Source organism: Coregonus clupeaformis, unplaced genomic scaffold, assembly GCF_020615455.1.
Source record: "Coregonus clupeaformis isolate EN_2021a unplaced genomic scaffold, ASM2061545v1 scaf0881, whole genome shotgun sequence".
NCBI classification, from domain to species: Eukaryota; Metazoa; Chordata; class Actinopteri; order Salmoniformes; family Salmonidae; genus Coregonus; species Coregonus clupeaformis.
In genome coordinates, this window is record NW_025534335.1 from 201,614 (window position 1) to 219,035 (window position 17,422).

Consider the following 17,422-nt stretch of genomic DNA (forward strand, 5'->3'; position numbering starts at 1 on the left):
GGTGCCACTAGTGTAGAACGTGTTGATCAAAGCCTCGAGTAATGAACTTATTATCGACACAATTGACTGGAAATGCTCAATGCTTCAGGAAGCTTTGTTTCCCCATCACCAGTAGCCATGCCATAGAGAAGAGAGAAATGTCACAGTTCCTGTGATCTTGAAGGGTGAAACAGGCGGGAGTTGTTTCAGAAAGGGTTGTGTCCCCCAAGAGGGACGTGAACTACTCTCCTCGGCCTATGGTTGTTTTGACTCTTTGTGCTGAAAAAGTTTCAAATACTTGCTTCCTGTGATGTCCAACTCTGATGGCCTGCTATAGCTATACAATAGAGAAGAGAGCAACGGCAAGGTTCCTATGATCTTGAAGGGTGACGCAGGTTTGGAGATGTGGGTATCGTAGCCTACCGTGAGCCGGCAACATTTCCCCAGGCGGCCCTGGATAAAAGGGTCGTACTGGTCCAGTTACTTGTGCTCGCTTCGGCAGCACATATACTAAAATTGGATCGATACAGAGAAGATTAGCATGGCCCCTGCGAAAGGATGACATGCAAATTCGTGAAGCGCTCCATATTTTCCTCACACATCGAGAAACAGAGAAATTGGAACCAAACAGAGAAGATTGGCCGGTAGGGAAGTTGGAACAAGTGCACAGAAGTTGGTACCGTACGAGATTGGCTGGTGCTGAAGGGATGTTGTAACGATGCAGAGGAATTGGAAGCGTACAGAGAAGGTAGTGTTCTGGCCTTTTTCATCTCCTCTTCATTGCTCCTTCTCCATGTCTTGCCCTGCGGGCTTCACTCAAGTGCCTCTTTTGTTATGATGTTTGGAGGTTTCCTTGGTGTGTTTAGCCCATCCATTTCCACGTTCTCTGTCCCAGTTGGGTAGCTATCCATATACTGTATTCTATTTAATACCAATGTCACTATAGTAAAAGTAACATTAATGGGCGAATAGGGCGTTGTAGCAGGACCTCTGTGTGAAAGAGTCTTATCTGCAGTTCAACACAAGGCCGCACACCTACTCCTATGATCTTGCTCTTGTTCTTCAGCATCCAATTCATGGGCAGCCTTCTCCCGAGTTGAAAGTTCCAATGATACAGAGGAATTGGAACCATACAGAGAAGAATTTGAAGGCCTGCTGTAGCTATGCCATAGAAAAGCGAGCAATAGCACTGTTCCTGTGATCATGAAGGGTTAAACAGGCGTGACTTATTTCAGAGGTTAAAGCATGACACAGGCCGGACATGTTCCATAGAGGGGTGTGTCTCAAGAGGGGCGTGTCCTACTCTTCAGGTCTGCGGTTGTTTTGACTCTTTGCACTAAAAAGGTTTCAAATACTTTTCTCCTATGATGGCCAATTCTGAAAGCCTGTTGTAGCTAGTGATGTTATGATTGATACCGGAGCTCCGAGGCATGCGCCGAAATCTCTAAACAGTTTGCTTCTAAAAAGTGTGCCGATGCTTGTGTCACTTTATCAGAAGCACATGATTAATGACGTCCGAAGCTTGGTTTTGTCGAACAACCACCTTATTGGTTTCAGTAGAAGACAATAAGGCTACCCTGCGTACGCACTACGCCGTGTGCAACGTCGTCTATAATAATTTGGCTGTTCTAAATTCTTTTGACCAGCAGGTGCCACTAGTGTAGAACGTGTTGATCAAAGCCTCGAGTAATGAACTTATTATCGACACAATTGACTGGAAATGCTCAATGCTTCAGGAAGCTTTGTTTCCCCATCACCAGTAGCTATGCCATAAAGAAGAGAGAAATGTTACAGTTCCTGTGATCTTGAAGGGTGAAACAGGCGGGACTTGTTTCAGAGAGGGTTGTGTCACCCAAGAGGGACGTGAACTACTCTCCTCGGCCTATGGTTGTTTTGACTCTTTGCGTTGAAAAAGTTTCAAATATTTGCCCACACATTTCAAAACAATACAAAGGTTTCTTTTTCATAATATCCCAAAACAACATAAGTGTTTCTACTCAAACAATATAAGTGTTAGTATCCTAACACATTAAAATACATACAAATATTGCAGGTTTGTTTTAACCATAATATCTATACAAGGCAGTTATCTTGCAATTGTAATTCATAAGCAATATATGAAATAATAAATCCCTTATAATATCATCCCTTATGTTTTACAAGTTCCAGTAATGTGTGCTCTTCCTTGCGGTTTTCTCCCTAACAACCTTCTTCTGAACCTAATCAGAACCTGTTTAGGGAATTAAGAGCCTGGTCCGTGGACACTCGTAACCGGAAACCCCTAAGTTACATACACATACTACTTAGGCAATAGATGAGGGAGGCCTAACTTTATTTATCCATTTAAATGTTGCCTCACCCACTTTTCTTCATTAATGCTTCATCTGTGTATACTTAGTTATCCCAATTCAGACACCAGTCTTGGGTCCTTATCATCACTAATGTAGTATGGAACAGGATATAAGTCTGGGAGATTAATATCTTCAAGTCCTGTTTTCACCAGTTTTTGTTCTTGGTAGTCATGACACGCCCATCCACCTCCAGGGACAACACCATAAAGACGTTCAGGATTCTCAGAAGGGCAATCCAGTGGTTCTCCATTAATGTTGCAGGGCTTCCCATTAGCGTTTTTGTAGTGTCATGGTTGTCCTTGGACGGGTAATACTTATCCTGGAAATAATTCAATTTCCCAGTCTGTTCCGGTTTTCACAGTTGTGACAGTCATCTGTTTTACTGTGGTTTTCATCAAAAGGGATTTCAACATACTACTCCCATTACCACCAGTGCTATGCCTATCATGATTGCCATTTTTGTGAACATTGCTCCCCATTTTCCCAGAGTTAAGTCCAGCCAGTCCCAGGCATGTGCGTCATGCCCAGCATTGTTCGTGACTTCTTGTCTTAATCCTTTAAGCTTGATCATTGCCTCAGTGAATGTTCCACCTGGGGCAGTATTGTTTGGAATAAAAGTGCAGCATAACACAGGCTCCACCTTTTTCTGCTAGGAGCCAATCTAAAGCCTGCATATTCTGCCTTGTCATCCTACTTGTTGCCTGTACTTGTTCTCCCAGAGCTGTCAATGCTGAGTCAGTATAATTTATGAACCTTTGCTGATTGTAATAGATGTAATTGATCCATTCTAAGTTATTATTGGGAGTTATCCAAATGAGTATTGATTCAAATCCTGATTTAACTTCACTTCTAGCTTTAAATTCATCAGGAATTCCCCGGGGTTGGCCTATAGCATCTATCTTTACATTGGGATCGGCTTGATATGCCCTCTTTGATCTTTTTAATTTGGTATCTTGCGTATCAACCTTTAAAGCTTCCCAGTCAGCTATTACAACTTGTTGTATTAGCTGTACTCTGGCCCTTTCCATCTTTTTGGTAATGTTTCCCTGAGTTGTCCTTGACAGACCTAGAAGAAATCTGCCATGGCCAACGACTGATCCTCATAAAGAGCAGTCCGCGGTAATGCCAGTGTCTGATACTCGCATTCTTCAGGGGTAATTATTACTCCAGTACTTGACCCTGCTGCATGATAGATTTTCCTTTGGGGGGTGTCTGTATTCCAAAGGATATTCTTATCCAGGTGCCATGTAGTTTCACATTTTCCCTTGAACTCTCCCAAATTATACACCCCGATTGTTTTGTTGTAGCACTCATACTTCTGCTCATAGTCTATTTGATATTTCTCCGGTGCTTCCATTTTCCTGATTTCTATTCTAACATCTAATTGCTTACACTTCTCCCCCCACCCTGTTAGATTATAAAATTGTTTATACATTCTGTTAGGCAACACGGTCTCTTCCGTCTTTTAGATGACAGAAGTTGTGGTTAAACTTAGCACAGTCCTGGTAGCTGTGGGGATTTTGTACTACTATCAATTATTTTAAAGGAGAGGAAGTGCACACTAGACAATTTTCTTTCTTCAGTTTTAATGTAGTATATTGTGCCCATTTATACCAGTCATTGTCTTGCGCCTCCTTCCATACCCCTTCTTCTAAGTCTGTTGGGGCCCAAATAGGTAAGGGGGCCGGTTTACGTTCCCAGGGATTAACTACTTCAGCAGCATTGCCCCCTGGGAATATCGAGCTTGTAATTAATACATCATATTGTTTATCTCGGTCTTGGGCTGTTGTTCTTATGTCTATGATTGTCACGCCCTGGCTCTGGGGACACTTGTATGTTGAGCCAGGGTGTGAGTTTCATTTGTTTTTCTAGTAGTTGTATTTCTAGGTTGGCCAGAGTGGTTCCCAATCAGAGGCAACGAGTGTCAGCTGTTGCTGGTTGTCTCTGATTGGGAACCATATTTAGACAGGCTGTTTTCCCACAGTGGTTGTGGGATCTTGTTCCAGTGTGGTTTGTGTTTAGACCGTGGACGTCACGTTATCGTTTTTGTTGTTTTGTTCGGTTATTCACTAATAAAGAGTATGTTTGCCTTCAACGCTGCGCCTTGGTCATCCTCTGTTCCCGACGATCGTGACAGAAGATCCCACCAGAACTGGACCAAGCAGCGGGTCCAGGAGCCATCGCCAGGGAAATCTCTGGCGGATATCCAGCGCCTCCTCGACTGGGTCAAGCCGGGTGAGCAAGAGAGGGGCTTGACGTGGAAGCAGAAGGGCGAAAGGCTGGCGAAAAGTATGGAGACCTGGTCCACGGGTAGGAGAGAAGCCCAGAAATTTTTTAGGGGGGCTAACGCCGTGGGAGCGACGGGGCAGCAGGAGACCGCGATAGAGCGGCCCAGCGGGTTGGCAGAGGAGGCCGCCAGGTTACGGGGGCCACTGGTCAAAGAGGGGAAGGAAGGTGTAGAGGCACGGCGAGAGGTACTGGGGTGTGTTACCAGTCCGGTCCGGCCCGTTCCAGATCCCTGCGTAGGGCCAGTGGTGTGTGTCCCCAGTACGGTCCGGTCTGTGCCTGCTCCCCGCACCAAGCCAATGGTGCGCGTCGCCAGCCCGGCCCGTTCCTGCTCCCCGCACCAAGCCAATGGTGCGCGTCGCCAGCCCGGCCCGTCCTGTTCCTGCTCCCCGCACCAAGCCAATGGTGCGCGTCGCCAGCTCGGCCCGGCCTGTTCCTGCTCCCGCACCAAGCCTATGGTGCGCGTCGCCAGACCGGCCCGGCCTGTTCCTGCTCCCCGCACCAGGCCAATGGTGCGCGTCGCCAGCCCGGTCCGGCCCGGCTCCTGCCCCCCGCACCAAGCCTATGGTGCGCGTCGCCACCCGGCCTGTTCCTGCTCCCCGCACCAGACCAATGGTGCGCGTCGCCAACCGGTCGGCCCGCCTCTCCCGATGGCGGAACCGGCTGGCCCGCCCCTGCTCCCCGCACCAAGCCAATGGTGCGCGTCGCCAGCCGGTCCGGCCCGCTCCTGCTCCCCACATCAAGCCAGTGGTGTGCGTCGTCCAGTCCGGCACGGCCCGTGCCTGTTCCCCACACCAAGCCAGTGGTGTGCGTCGTCAGTCCGCACGGCCCGTGCCTGTTCCACCGGTGCCTGGTCCGGCACCGGTCAGCTGCTTCACGCCGGAGCTAGAGCAATCCGCTCCACCAGTGTGCAGTCCAGCTCCGGCCAGCGGGGCCAGACCGGACCAGGGGTACTTTGGGGGGTTGGAGAGGGAGTGGGGATCAGGCCCGGAGCCGGATCCGCCGCCAGGGCGGAGTGCCCACCCGGTCCCTCCCCTGTGGTATTTAGTTGGCGCGGTCGAAGTCCGCGCCTTTAGGGGAGGGTACTGTCACGCCCTGGCTCTGGGGACACTTGTATGTTGAGCCAGGGTGTGAGTTTCATTTGTTTTTCTAGTAGTTGTATTTCTAGGTTGGCCAGAGTGGTTCCCAATCAGAGGCAACGAGTGTCAGCTGTTGCTGGTTGTCTCTGATTGGGAACCATATTTAGACAGGCTGTTTTCCCACAGTGGTTGTGGGATCTTGTTCCAGTGTGGTTTGTGTTTAGACCGTGGACGTCACGTTATCGTTTTTGTTGTTTTGTTCGGTTATTCACTAATAAAGAGTATGTTTGCCTTCAACGCTGCGCCTTGGTCCTCCTCTGTTCCCGACGATCGTGACAATGATCCACCTATCTTCTTCTTTTATTATCTTGATATCACAGTTACCCCATGTGACTTCCTTAAAATCCCGGTGATGGTTCCACCCACACCAATAGTCATCTGACCCTCGTTCCTTAATAGCGATCCCTTTCTGTACTTCAGTCATGGTTCTTGTTTGTGCAGGAATGGACATTCTAATCCTGTCTGTTTCTCTTCTTTGTCTTGTTCCTATGCTTTTCACTATTGTCAGTATGCCATTTTCCTTATTCAACTGTTTTGGTTTCCAATTTCTGTTAGGGGGACCAGCCAAGGGTAGAGAAATCAATGGTGGGGAAGTCTGGGATGTCTTGGAGGTCTGTAGGATCTTGTCCCTCTGCTGAGGGAATCTGCCAGAGTACGTAGCTCATCAACAGCATTCCCACTGCCATCCTCCCCCATTTCCTGATTCTGGCCAGCTCCAGCAGAGAGTGGTGATTCTGCTTGAGCTTCCATCCCTTCTCCTTCTTCTTCTGTTTCCTCTTCTTCCCTATTGGGTGTTTTAGCATCCTCAGCTTCCTCATCTCTAGGTCGTTGGTTTCCATGTGGTGCAGTGGTTTAGGTGATACCAGGTCGAGCTCCCCTCTATCCGTATGGCCGTTGGTGACGATGTATGGTCCCTCGTCTCGGTTCGTTCCACTTCCTTCTGAAGACCCGGATGTAGACCTTGTCCCCTGGCTCTACTGGTCATGGTGGATTCGCTTCTGGTTCTGGAACCATGCTTTTCTCCTGGAGGTAGATAACTTCATGTATAGCAGTTAGTTGCCGGATATACTCTTCTAATTCCCTTTCCAACTGTTCTAAAGGTGGACCCTCATATGGCATATGGCAAGAACTGGCATGGGTTGACCCGTAAGCATTTCATGTGGTGTTAAATGCGTTATTCTGTTAGCTTGCATGTGAAAACTCATTAGTGCCAGAGGTAAGTCATCTACATTTTAGTCATTTAGCAGACGCTCTTATCTAGAGTGACTTACAGTTTTAGTGAGTGCATACATTTTTCATACTGGCCCCCCGTGGGAAACGAACCCACAACCCTGGCGTAGAAAGCGCCATGCTCTACCAACTGAGCTACAGGAGGCCCCAGTTCAACCTCATGCTCTCACAGATCTTTCTAATTTTCGCTTTTATAGTTCCATTTACTCTTTACACCATTCCCTGAGATTGGTGGTGGTAAACACATCCCAATCTTTATTTTATCCGCAACTGCTGCATCACTAGTTTTACAGTTTTCTGTATAAATGCTGAACCATTGTCTGAACTGATTTCCGTCGGAATTCCAAATCGTGGCATCACTTCTCTTGTTAAACATTTTACTACTGTTCCTGCCCCTAGAGTTTTGGATGGAACTGCTTCAACCCATCTGCTAAATCTGTCAATTATTACTAGCATGTACCTTTTCCCATTAACTGGTCTTATCATATCTACATAATCTATTACCAAATGTTTAAATGGTCCCTCTGGTACTGGAATGTGTCCAATTGGTGCCGTTATTCCTTTTCTAATATTATTTTGCGCACGTTTCACATGTTTCACATTCTTCTAATCTTGAATCTACTGTTGCTTGCATATATGGAGACCAGAAACCTTGTTTTCTAATTTTCCTTATTACCTCCCCCCTTGCACAATGGTCAAAACCATGTGTATTTGTAATAAGTAAGTTCAGAAGTGTTGTAGGAGCCACTATTAGTCCATCACGTGTTCTCCATAATCTATTAATGTCCCTTGTTGCTCCTCTTTTTCCCACATAGTATGCTCATTTATGTTGGCTTTGTTTTGTATTCTTATTATATCATCTATTTCTGGGGCCGCTTCTATCAAAATAAGTTGGGCCTGTATGGCCACTTTACATTTAGATGCCATTTTGGCCGCCTCATCTGCCGCATTGTTTCCTCTGGTAACGTATTCCTTTCCTTTCTTGTGTGCTTGACATCTAACAATTGCTATTTGTTTCGGTCTCATTAATGCAATCATTAGTTATTGTATTTGTTCAAAATGCAAAATTGGGCTTCCATCTGTTTTCCTAAACCCTCTATGTTTCCAGACTGCTCCAAACAGGTGGCATACTCCATGCGCATATGCTGAATCAGTGTAAATATTTACTATTTTATCCCTTCCATGGTTACATGCTGCTGTCAGTGCTCTTAGTTCTGCTAGTTGGCAGAACATGGTTGGTCACAACATTCACTTTCTATGGTGTAGAATTGGTTGTCTAATCCTTTCCTTAATACTGCATAACCAGCATGATTGCCTTCATAATCTCTAAAGCAAGACCCATCCACAAACAATTATTCCGTAGCTCCTAGGATTGGAATTGACAATAAATCAGATCTCAATTTAGTGAATGTCAAGGATTCTGCTACACAGTCATGTGGATCACCTTCAGTTTCTATTGGTATCCTCTCTGCTGGGTTAACTGTAATACGTAGTTTTATGGTTACGTCTGGATAGGTCAGTAATGTCAAATGCTCCAATACTCTGGCATCGGTCAGTACAAATTGTCCAATTTATTCAGTTATTTTATGATGAGTATAGATCACCACTGGGTACCCAATTGTAATTGTGGATGCTTTATCATATGCATACTGTAGAGCTGCCAATCCCTGGTAGCATGGTGGATACCCTTGTGCTACTGAATCTAATAATCGCGCTGTAAAATGCTATTGGCTGCTTTCTTCTTCCTGCACATGTTTCTTGCATCAGTACTGCTGTTGGAAATCCCTGTGAGTTTGCCACACACAGTAAAAAGAGTCTCTTGTAGTCTGGAGTTCCTAATGCTGGAGCTGTTTGCATATCCTGTTTTATTGTTTCAAATGCTGCTACAGCATTGCTATTCCATTTTATCTTCGCTCTTAACTGCATTCTTCATTATTTCTCTTAGAGGGGCTGTTTTTACTGTATATTCCTCTACCCAATCTGAACTAAATTCCTAAAAATGTCAGCATTTGTCCCAGCATCCTCAGCTCTCTCATCTCTCAGTCATCGGTTCCCTCACTCTGCTACAATGGTTTAGATGATACCAGGTCACGCTCCCCTCTATCCGTACCGCCGTTGGTGTAACCTGGATGACGATGTATGGTCCCTTTAGCTGTTAACCTTCTTCCGTCACTAGGGTCTCCGGATCAGCCAGAGTCCCTCTCAATCTATCGACATCGGTCTGCGAAGAGTGTCCTTCTACCAGCCTACCCATAGGGAAGCTCGGAGTTACTGCTGCAAAGACACAAGCACAGACAAACACAAAAGACAACAATGCTACCCAATGGGGGGCCGTCTTCCTCTCCTGGGGTTGGAACACTCCTATAGTGGAAAACATGGATCTAAGTATTGGTCTCTCCCACTTTTACCATCATTGAGGTAGCCAACAACACCTGGTACGGGCCCCTCCACATAGGGTCTTTCCAGCTCTTTCTTCTGTAGTCTTTTGCCATCACATAGTCTCCAGGGCGCAGAAAATACTCAGATTCTCCTACTCAGCTGGGCAGAGTTATCTTCACCCATGAAAATAAAATCTTAAGAACATTGTTAGGTTAGGTGAGACACAGTATGCTACTTCTGTCCTCTCATCCGTCAAGAGACGCCTTGAGATTATGAAGCGCATCTGCTTCCAGCTTGTTGTAGTCCACTCATTTCATAGACAGACCACCTCTACACCCTGCCTCCTATCACAAAAACAAAAAACATTTAACCTAACCCATAACACATTATTACTACTGTTCATATCTTTAATACACCTTGCATATTTCCCCACAAAACCATTATAAAACATTAAAACCCCTGTAAGCCCAACTTCCCCCCTTGGACACATGCATCACATCATTATTCATGTGTTCAAAAAACAAAACAACAACAATATTGCCTATCAAACCAAAAATAATAATTAAACTTAAAATGACAACCCTTGAGCATATCTTTACTTAACTGTATCCCATAACACTATTCAAGGAATACCTCTCCTTCAGGACTAACTCTCTCACTTCATCCTTGTCCTGTTTGGACTAATATATAGGATTTTTTCCAAATTATAAACTTCTTCACAATTATCAGTATTATAAATGACCCTCAACTCGGTATAATAAATTACCTTAAACTCATCATCCTATGTCACTCGGCTTTCCAGTGTGGGTGATCAAATCACACTAGAAAGTCAGGACAAAGGTCAGAGGTAATTCAAACCCTTCAAAGAAGTGTTTCATTCTATAGTAGACTAATCATTAACAACCATCAAAACATTTCATAAATGTTGTATCCTGAGTGTACAGTAAGTCCTTAGTACAGCTATTTTCAAAAGAAATCACATGTATTTACTTAAAACTCACTCAGTAAATAAAATCTCAAAATACATGTGTAACCCTTTATGAAATGTCACTTCTAACCCGTGAAAAGTCAAAATTAAAATCAAAACCCTATACAGCTAACATTTCGTACTAAGTGGGTTGTTTGTGGTTATTTGAAAAACATATAGTAAAACAACAAACAAAAATGGCCAGGCCTTTTAATAGTCTCAGGAAATATTTCCATTTTAATATCTCTTAACAAGTCCAAACAATTGAAATTCGAAATTCTCACTCTCTATTTAGTTTATCAGTCCACATCTCCTCCTCTTTCAATTCCACAATCCAGTGCACATAAAACGAAATAATGTCTCATGAGATTTAAACCCCTAGGCTTTTTCCTGAGTCGCATTGCTCTCACTCGATCACACCCAACATGCTCAGTGACTTTGAAAACGCCAATCCCCAAATATGCTATCTCTTGCCTTGTTGGTTGCACCTTCCCACATGCCCTGTGACCCCCCTCCACTAAAACAATTTACTAATGTGATGATGGTCTGGCCCATCAGTGTTCTCGTCATTCGACGCCCACAACAATTTACTACAACACACAACCCTCAAAATCACCCCCTTCAGCGATTGTTTAAATGCAGCGTGATACATCATTTTATTATTTGTAACCATCATTCGTGCTGTCGCCCATACATACTGCCAATTTACATGTCACCTTTCAGAATCCATTATCTTTGACCCTCAGGAGGATTCTTTAACCCCACTAAATGTAATACTTTTTTCCCTGTCGCAAATACAGTCCATTTCTCAGTGTAAGGAATCAGTGATATTTGATCCCAAGGATCTATTAAAATGTTGTTTGAGACGTGGTCTCCAACATCTCCCTTATCATTCATACTGTAGGGGATTCAATCCTAGAAGAGAAACTCCTAATCAACACACATCAGATATTACCACGTAAGTGGAATATACAACTATAAAATAAAATAACGATCCCATAACCACTTTCCGGTAATCTAATCATTTCAACCTATTGCATTGATTTAGTAAAAATATAAATTTGTTGTTCGATCAATCCAGAACCTACAAAAAGTTGGTGCTATCCCATCAGCATAATAGTTAAAACTACCTGCAATCCACTAGTCCATGTACCGAAAACAAATCATCGTTTTAGAATTCATTAACTATTTGCATACTATCCCACTGCATACCTTACATCTCTATTTAGCCCAGCGAGCACGACTCTCTTTCACACGCACCCTAAATCATGACCTTAGTTATCCACAAATCACCAAAAATTAATAACATATTTGCATTCTCATTACTAGAAGGCATTATTTTAATTCCAGTCTTCTCAAACAATTTCGATTTAACATGTATTATTTCCCAATTAACCTACTTTCCTTTTAACCCAGAAAGCCCTCTACAATCTATCATCCTCTACCTCTGTCTTTCCATCCAAGGTACTTTACCATATGAAAAGTTATTTTATAGTTAAAACAATCAAAACATCTATTCACAGAGAGGCCACTAATTACTATGTTACCCTAGGCCGCCTTGAGTTGGTAGGACAATCCCTTTCTGATAATCCAATCATTGCAACCAGTTATCCGGGTCAACACCATCAATGTAACAGATCTGCTTCCATCATTCTCCTCCCCCCAACCTGGGCTCGAACCAGGCATCCTCTGAACACATCAACAACTGCCTCCCACGAAGCATCATTATCTATCGGTCCACAAAAGCCTCGGCCCTTGCAGAACAAGAGAAACAACTACTTCCAGGTCTCAGAGCGAGTGATGTCACTGGTGGAAACACCACTAGTGCGCACCGCTAACTAGTGTGGGGATCTATTTTCTTATAACTAGATGTGATGCCTAGCTTAGAAAGAATACATTAATGATTAAACATAATAGGTTTGTGCTGTACTGATATAGACTGTTTAACATAACAAGCTGTGATTAATGTGAGGAACCATTAGGGGGTAGGCCGAGACAGACTTGTGATTCACACAGACACACACACAGCCTCTTTGTTAAACCGCTCAAGGACAGACTATGTCTGAGGTTGCTGACTCGAGACAAGTTGTGGAGATAACAACTAATGCCTGGCAACAGTGAAGCGCCAAGGGTCTGGGACCAGCCTGTGCGCCAACGATAGGCTGAGTAAGTCTAAACCACGCCTAGCCTCTATCCTGACAGGCCCAGCAGAGAGCGGGAACTGTCTCTGTCAGGGTATTTAAAGAAGAACTTAGAACGATGGCTCAGTTCTCTGACTACCCTGCATGGTTTTTCAGTGGACCCGTATATACGAACATCATATTTACCATTGAAGTGTTTTGCATTAATTAAAATACTAGTCTATTTTAGAAGACGTGTATTGACCTCTTTTTGTTCCAATACCAGATTTGAATTGACGCAATTTAACAATTGGTGACCACCGACGTGATCTGGTAGAGGGACTTCGCTGGGTATTGTCCGGCCCATTGGACATCTCTGTCATTGGACGGTGTGTTTCACAAAGAGTCCAGACTACTAAAAACAGGTAAGCAGACACCTATTGTTATATAACTAGTTCTGCACATTGGCTTTATCCAAATTAATTTTGTGAAACACCTGTCTGATGTAAGTGAACTAAATTATGAATTATTATACAAATTATTATGAGTAGATAAGCACCATATTGTGACATGCAAACCTGTGGGGAATGTGATGTTATACCATGGTACCATAGAGTATTGTTCCACCGGCAAGGTCCGTAATTACGAGGGTACGGCTAGGATCGGGGAAAATACTGAAATGCTATCGGCAAGGTCCGTAACTAGTACGACTAGGATCGTTGGAGCACTTTAAAGTACACTATAGTGTTGCGCTTCGGCAGGGAGTTGTACTTGTGGGGTACGACCCAGATCGGAGGAGCACTTTAAAGTATAGGGTGTTGTATGCATGAGAGTGCGAATGATCCCAGTGTAATAAAAGAGTGAATGCGGGTTATTAAAATGAATAAACCTGTATACTGTGGGGATCTATTTTCTTATAACTAGATGTGATGCCTAGCTTAGAAAGAATACATTAATTATTAAATATAATAGGTTTGTGCTGTACTGATATATGGTCAACATAACAAGCTGTGATTAATGTGAGGAACTATTAGGGGGTAGGCCGAGACAGACTTGTGTCTCACATACACACACTGCCTCTTTGCTAGACCGCTCAACACTAGCTAGCCATTTCACACCGGTCACACTCACCCCCCTTTGACCTCCTCCTTTTCCGCAGCAACCAGTGATTCCGCTCTCAATACCACTCCTTGATCCTCTGTGACCCAAGTCTGCTACACATCGAAACTCATTATCCAAATCTACATTAAAACTCATTCCCATATTCACACAATGTTGTTCACAAATGCGCTTAATCACTATTTTTATAACCTACAGGAATATTTTATTGTATCAAAGGGCCCAAATTTGGAATGTTAACCCTATCCCTGTTATTATTTTACTGTGGTCAATTTTACCATAATCCTACATCACCTATAATTTTTCAAAATATAATGTCCAAAACATATCCTAAAAGATTGGCTGAAATACAATGTAGACATCATACGATCACACCAGTACACATGTCCTGTTCCTCCAACAGGATTTATTCTACCCCTCCTGGTAACGTGAATTTTCTACACTCAGTTGGTCAATGAATATCCACGCACCATTTATTATTCTCTTTCCTAATGTGAGATTGGGCATGCCCTTTCTCCATCAGACAGAAGCTTCAAATGACCTCAAATATAGTTCCTTTCCTCAACACAGAAAAGGCTATTACTTGCAGGATTTCTTTTTATTGTCACTCACACAGATGAGCAGCCACTTGTGCCCAAATGAATCCGACAGTTGAATGACTCACAGCCGCCCAAGCAAACCATTCACCCATACGAGATGAGCAGACCTACTCTATTTAACACTTTCTCTATATTTTGAAGCCCTTGTGGCTATTTAACCCGTTCACCTACAATGATCGGTGTTAACTCCAATTTATGGTGTCACCTACGCCGGATGACCTAACTTTTTTACCTGATCGGCCCTTTCTAAATTTTGCATAACCACACCACAGGATGATGCACCACCTACCCGAGCAGCCTCTAACAACCCTACGTTAGAACGGTAACCGTAGGTTCTTGGCTAGCCACCTGCCCATCCAGTCCTCTGGAGTGCTATTTTCAGCTCTCCAAAGCGTTATCTACAGGATTAAAACCTACCCGAGCAGCCTCTAACAACCCTACGTTAGAGCGGTAACCGTAGGTTCTTGGCTAGCCACCTGCCCATTCAGTCCTCTGGAGTGCTAATTTTAGCTCTCCAAAGCGTTATCCACAGGATTAAAACCTACCCGAGCAGCCTCTAATAACCCTACGTTAGAGCGGTAACCATAGGTTCTTGGCTAGCCACCTGCCCATCCAGTCCTCTGGAGTGCTAATTTTAGCTCTCCAAAGCGTTATCCACAGGATTAAAACCTACCAGAGCAGCCTCTAACAACCCTACGTTATTTGTTCTTAGGCCCGAGGCGAAGCCAAGGACCGGGGAAACAGCCTTAGGAGGTTGTTATAGTACATTATTGCTGAATTCGAGGGCCTTAAGGCTTTTATAAAATGTTTTCAAACATATAAAAAAACGATTCACAACATGTTTACATAAAAACGTTATTAAGTAAATTAATTTAATTTCATCCATCCACTACACAATATAGTCCGGGCACTGCCAGTCGTTAGTTTTGAGATTTTGAAGTTGCTAGCCAAATGGGCTGGTTGTTCGTTCTATCCATTCTATTTTCAATGGTTGCTATGCAAAACAAATAATTGAAATGTAGCTATGCAGGCTAGCTACTTCTCATTTGCTACCAGCCAACTAAATCTAACACACAATCACATCAAGCAGCTGAAATGACAGAAAACGATGTGCACTTTCGTTTGTTTTACCATGGATTATATTGCAGTTTCTTTGGATATATCCATTATATTGACCCTGATAAATTAATTTGCCTGGCTCAGAGAAGCTGTCTATCTCGTCACATTCATACATGTGGAGATCAACAAAAAAACGGCAACATTGTTCCACAGGTCGGAAAGGCAGACAGAAAGATTTAGACAAACCCCAACTGTTGCAAACCATATGCTAGCCTAGTAGCATTAGGAAATGTTGTCTAGACCAATGGTATTTAAAGTCAGGGGAACTGCAGTGGGGTTATATACACTGCTCAAAAAAATAAAGGGAACACTAAAATAACACATCCTAGATCTGAATGAATGAAATAATCTTATTAAATACTTTTTTCTTTACATAGTTGAATGTGCTGACAACAAAATCACACTAAAATTATCAATGGAAATCATATTTATCAACCCATGGAGGTCTGGATTTGGAGTCACCCTCAAAATTAAAGTGGAAAACCACACTACAGGCTGATCCAACTTTGATGTAATGTCCTTAAAACAAGTCAAAATGAGGCTCAGTAGTGTGTGTGGCCTCCACGTGCCTGTATGACCTCCCTACAACGCCTGGGCATGCTCCTGATGAGGTGGCGGATGGTCTCCTAAGGGATCTCCTCCCAGACCTGGACTAAAGCATCCGCCAACTCCTGGACAGTCTGTGGTGCAACGTGGCGTTGGTGGATGGAGCGAGACATGATGTCCCAGATGTGCTCAATTGGATTCAGGTCTGGGGAACGGGCGGGCCAGTCCATAGCATCAATGCCTTCCTCTTGCAGGAACTGCTGACACCTCCAGCCACATGAGGTCTAGCATTGTCTTGCATTAGGAGGAACCCAGGGCCAACCGCACCAGCATATGGTCTCACAAGGGGTCTGAGGATCTCATCTCGGTACCTAATGGCAGTCAGGCTACCTCTGGCGAGCACATGGAGGGCTGTGCGGCCCCCCAAAGAAATGACACCCCACACAATGACTGACCGACCACCAAACCGGTCATGCTGGAGGATGTTGCAGGCAGCAGAACGTTCTCCACGGCGACTCCAGACTCTGTCACGTCTGTCACGTGCTCAGTGTGAACCTGCTTTCATCTGTGAAGAGCACAGGGCGCCAGTGGCGAATTTGCCAATCTTGGTGTTCTCTGGCAAATGCCAAACATCCTGCACGGTGTTGGGCTGTAAGCACAACCCCCACCTGTGGACGTCGGGCCCTCATACCACCCTCATGGAGTCTGATTCTGACCGTTTGAGCAGACACATGCACATTTGTGGCCTGCTGGAGGTCATTTTGCAGGGCTCTGGCAGTGCTCCTCCTGCTCCTCCTTGCACAAAGGCGGAGGTAGCAGTCCTGCTGCTGGGTTGTTGATCTCCTACGGCCTCCTACACGTCTCCTGATGTACTGGCCTGTCTCCTGGTAGCGCCTCCATGCTCTGGACACTACGCTGACAGACACAGCAAACTTTCTTGCCACAGCTCGCATTGATGTGCCATCCTGGATGAGCTGCACTACCTGAGCCACTTGTGTGGGGTGTAGACTCTGTCTCATGCTACCACTAGAGTGAAAGCACCACCAGCATTCAAAAGTGACCAAAACATCAGCCAGGAAGCATAGGAACTGAGAAGTGGTATGTGGTCATCACCTGCAAAACCAGTCCTTTATTGGGAGTGTCTTGCTAATTGCCTATAATTTCCACCTGTTGTCTATTCCATTTGCACAACAGCATGTGAAATGTATTGTCAATCAGTGTTGCTTCCTAAGTGGACAGTTTGATTTCACAGAAGTGTGATTGACTTGGAGTTACATTGTGTTGTTTAAGTGTTCCCTTTATTTTTTGGAGCAGTGTATATTTATTTTTCAGGAACAAAAAATAATGAGTACAGATTATTGTATGAGACAATATAGAAATGTTTTTGAGAATGATAATTAGAAAAAAATTATTGTATTGAGTAATTGAAGGTTATTTGTTGATTTTACTGATTTTCAGGTTGTATTTGGGGTGGGATAACAATACATTATTGCGGGGAAAAAATGGGGTCACCAGAAATTCTGGAGGAAAAAATGGGGTCCCTGCTGAAAAGGTTTGAATACCATTGGTCTAGACGCTTTTTTCTGTT

General features: G+C 44.1%; 1 non-coding gene across 1 annotated transcript; it reads left to right on the forward strand.

The window, feature by feature from the left end:
- The first annotated feature begins 465 nt into the window (after positions 1-465).
- On the forward strand, positions 466-572 carry LOC121535833. The gene has a single exon (XR_005994801.1). It is a non-coding gene; the product is annotated as a U6 spliceosomal RNA (small nuclear RNA).
- The last annotated feature ends 16,850 nt before the right edge of the window (positions 573-17,422 follow it).